This window comes from Wasmannia auropunctata, unplaced genomic scaffold (assembly GCF_000956235.1).
Source record: "Wasmannia auropunctata unplaced genomic scaffold, wasmannia.A_1.0 LD336041.1, whole genome shotgun sequence".
NCBI lineage: Eukaryota > Metazoa > Arthropoda > Insecta > Hymenoptera > Formicidae > Wasmannia > Wasmannia auropunctata.
The window spans coordinates 34743-39257 of record NW_012026849.1 but is presented as its reverse complement, the minus strand read 5'-3'; the positions used below and the strand labels follow the sequence as shown (position 1 = coordinate 39257).

At 35.8% G+C, this 4515-nt stretch overlaps 1 long non-coding RNA gene across 1 annotated transcript; it reads right to left on the bottom strand.

Moving 5' to 3' along the window:
• Nucleotides 1-1810: 1810 nt before the first annotated feature.
• Nucleotides 1811-3213, bottom strand: LOC105451866. The gene is made up of 3 exons (XR_974638.1): nucleotides 3176-3213; nucleotides 1989-2046; nucleotides 1811-1917 (listed from the first exon to the last, which is right to left on the bottom strand). It is a non-coding gene; the product is annotated as an uncharacterized LOC105451866 (long non-coding RNA).
• Between the last annotated feature and the right edge of the window lie 1302 nt (nucleotides 3214-4515).

Genomic DNA, 4515 nt, shown 5'->3' with positions numbered 1-4515 from the left:
TATTGTGACCGACTTTTCTACGAGTCGGACGACAAGATTGGTCGTTAACCGTCACGACAGTCCGGCGGAACACATAGATTTACTTAACTCGCAGTTACGCGGCAACCGAAAACGCGAAGTTGGGCGCCAGGCACGAGCGGGCGTGCCACCCTTCGAAGTATTGCACGGAACCTCGGTAGAGGGGCGGTTCGCAGGGTGTGGAGAAAGTTGGAAGAGCAAGGGCGAGATTGAATACTCGAAATTTTCTGTAACAAGGATTAACAAATATATTTGCGTGTGCTGGAATATACAGGCGTTTCTCTTGACCGCGACTAACGCCGCGGCAACCGTCGGTGGTATCGAGACTCGTCCGGGAACGCTCCCGGAGATGGCGGGTGTACAAGCCTTTATTCTTGCGCTACTTACAATCCGCGAAATATCCGAGCACTATACGCGAGTACAAATGACGCACAAATGACCCGGCTGTGGCAAGGCGAGCGCAACTTCTCTACTCAATTCGCGTCACTTTATGCCGGGCGGATGGCGCGACACGCGGACTCTACACACGAACATACGATTACGCGGACAACGAAACTTCAATAGCGCGATCCGCCCGACAATGAAACCGGCGGCTGATAATATTACTGTTCAACGTTCGTCTCACCAAGAGCGGCAACTATGAAAGATGTTCTCAAAAATGCGTTCCGGCACTCGGCAACTTAGCGGGATCCTGCGTCCTTTCCCACACGCGGCCACAGCACAAGTATCGCTCGACGGTCCTTCCGGCAGCACGCAGGCAGCGAGGTGTCACGCGATCGGCTGATTACGCGCCGATTGGCCCTTGCCCTGCGAGCGCGACGCCCGCGAATCGCGGCGCCACACGTGATCAGCTGGCCCGCAACCGGTAGCGCGTACTTCAAATTTGGCTCGCGACCCTCTTCCTTCTTTGGCGCCAATTCTGCTCGTCCGCCTTGTCTCAATATCTTTCGCCATTGGCAACCCGATCCTCGACCGATCGTGAGAGTCCATTGCCAATGTAGTAGGCTTTCCGCCCGGATTGCTGAAAGTAATCGGCGGCAGTAAAGAGTTCGTCACAGAGACTATTGAGACTGATAACGTTCGTATGAACTATGACTGACCTGCGTGCTCCGCTTGTCCCGCGATGAGCCAGTCGTTCCAATGCCGGTGTCTCTCTCCTTCTCGCTGCTTGGTGCAGACGATTCCTTACACGCGCGTTTCGGCTATGCCGCCGATCTCGACCTATGGTTACGCTCGTGAGGGGAGAAAAAGTTAAATAAAACGCGCGACAATATAGCGAAAAACGCAATGCGCGCGGATACGCTCGCCTCCCTAAATTGGGGAGGACGCAGGATCCAAGACCGCGCTTCCTCGGTCGGGCGTTATGGCCCTTAATTGTGACGGACGGTCAAAAAAACGTCACGTCACAATATATATATATATATTTTTTTTTATTCGATGTAATATCGTAAAATACCTTGTCAAGAAGTCACCAACTTCACGAGTGTTGCGCACCGCAAAAGTATACTCTAACATATTTAAGGGGAATATAAGGTCGTGGGAGCACGACGCATTAGTCCAATCTAACGAAAATACTGTAGCGTAATCTCTCTGTGAAAATATTGAGTTGTTTTTATTCATTTCCATTATTATGAATATTATATTTTTATATTACTTGTACAATATAAGATTTCGAAATTACGCAGAGAAATTCTGCGTATTAATTTTATTCTTATAAGTATAAGAAATATTTACCTTTAACAATAAGGAGGCTAAAAAGGAGGAGCTAGAAAAATAAATACTAGAATAAATATTGGTTGAATTTAAAAGAAAGCCATGAGCCATAAAAAAACTGGTTTCGAGGAATCGAAGAGATCGCAGGATTCGTTTACTTGGACAAATTTGCCTTTAGGAATATCACTGTGAAAAATGCAAACGTAAGCAGTAAAAAAAATAAATTTGCAGTGAAAACTCATACGTATGTGTTTTACCTCGTGTACAAAATCATCGAAACCGATTTGACACCGAAGATACAACTTGATGGATTTACTGTAAAGTTGTCTATATTGTGGAAAACGCATAATTCGTTTGCATTACAGAAGTGTATATATTGTGTAAGAAAAATTGATAATATTATAATAAAGTGCAATGGTCCAAAACAAGTTATGTGAAAAAAATTATAGATGATCTACAGTATTCAGGAGAATTTGACAATACCACAGTATGCAATCATTTTGCTAAAAGCTCTACAAAAATTGATATACTGACAAATGTAAATTATTTAAATTGACAAACGTACAGATGTGAAATCATATCTCATAATAACAACATGATTGTAATAAATTAATATAATTGTGTGTCGTTACGTATTAATTTATTTTTATTTCTTGTAATATCTGACAATAAAGAGCAAGATAAAATAAGTGTAACGTTGACAAATATTTTTTGCACATATCCATTTTTGATATTACAGTATGTCAAATTATTTTTATTGTCCAAAATTAAAAAGAAGATAATTAGAATTTTAAAACTTCGAGAAATTGTAAACTTTCTTTGTCTTTAGAAAGTTTTCTATTTTAGAAAGCAGAAAATGTTATTTAAAAACTTGAATCAATAAATTTACTGATTTACAACATTAGTGAATTATTTAAAATTTTTAATTGTTTCAAAATTTTCATTGTCTCATGATTGTCTAAAAGTTTTACATTTTTAAAATAATTTTAAGTGCTTTCTATTAAGAATATCTTCAAAAATTTACTTTAAAAATTAGAATTGACAGTTGCAGGCTCTCGTTTAAAAAATGTATATAAATAACCCAAAACTTCTAAGAAATCAAATCACTTCACGAATTTTATCAATTTTAATTGCTAATTGCATAAATTTTAATTGCATTTGCTATTAAAATTGAAGGTGTAATTTTTATATAATTGGAGATGTCCGCACTGCAAAGCTAGTTTTCAATTTTTTCAAATCTTCTTTTCTTTATGTTAAACAAAACTCTTTTTGATACCAGCTAAAAACGCAAGATCTTTTTAAAAAGAGAATTCTAAGCATTTTTCTTTAATCTTTGAAAAAATGGCACTAGCTTCATAGAGAAGTATATAGTATTTTTTTGATAGAAGCTCGGTTGATAATATAAGAATATTCTTAGACAATTGATTTTTAAAAGTATACTAACTAATATACTTTGAAGTTGTCACTTCATGACTTGTCATCTGCAAAAAGAGGTCAATATAAATATGTACACAATACTCTCAAACATATATTACTTAAAATATATATTAAATAATTAAAAGAACTTTAAGAAAGATGATAATAAAAAAAGATGTAAATGCTATATTGCGCATCTATGATTAAAACTATTTATTTTCTCTTTGCGGTCTACACTATGTAAACGGTTTTACAAATGAACAATGATCAAGAGTTCTGCATTATATTTAAAAATTATATCGACAAAAGGCTGACACATATTAAAAAATATGTATTAAATTTATAAAAATTCTCAAAATATAGTTTGCTGATTATAATCGTGTACATGATATGCACATTTGCAATTCTACAACGAACTGAATATGGATACAGTATCACGTATAATTCTCTAATCGCACATTTGTCAATAAAAGTGCTTTCTGAATACGGACCTTAGAGAATTATATGTGATACCGTATGATACCGTATTCATATTCAGTTCGTTGTAGAATTGCAATGCTTAAATAGGAGGAGTTTTCCGAAGTTTATGTAATACTAATTGATTTTAAAGGAATGCAATGTGATGCGATTTATCTGTAATCGTTTTCTATGTGCATTGAAAATCGTACAGATCAAAAAAAATAAAGATTCTGAAAAAAACTACGCTTACCGTATTATCATTATTGCTCGTGGTCGCCGTATCAAAGAGGCAGAGCAGCAGGAGAAATAATGCGATTGTGACCAGCTGCATTGAGGACGAGGTGAAAAGGCAGATTTTCGAGCTTATTTGCAAAATATGTCCTTTGTAAAAAATAAAATTGAGAATGGAAAATACCAAAGTTGGGTAGTGGCTAGTTAAAAAGATAAAAGTTAAGTTAAAAAGTTAAATAATTTTAACTTAACTTAGTTACATTTTAGGCTCTTAACTTTTAACTTAATTTAGTTATATTTTATCGGTAACTATTAACTTTTGTTCTAACTTTCTTGAATTTTTAGTGCTTCTTGTAAATCCAAAATAAAATACATGTCTAGGTTAGTGTCTTTAAACTTAAATTTGAGAACACACATTAAGGCAATTGTAATAATATAATAAATATAATCTGACCGCGGGAAGGAATCACTGTTCGCGGAACTTCTGTGCATTAAATCACGTTGGAAGAAGTCCTTCGAAATCGGTCCTCTTTTCGCGGCTCGACAAAAATAAGTATAACAAATATATACTTTATTTAAAAATCCTAAAATTATAAAATGAAAAAAATTTAACTCTTACTTTTTAATTACTTTTTTTTATTAACTTAACTTTTAACTCAATTAATTTTAGTACAGATT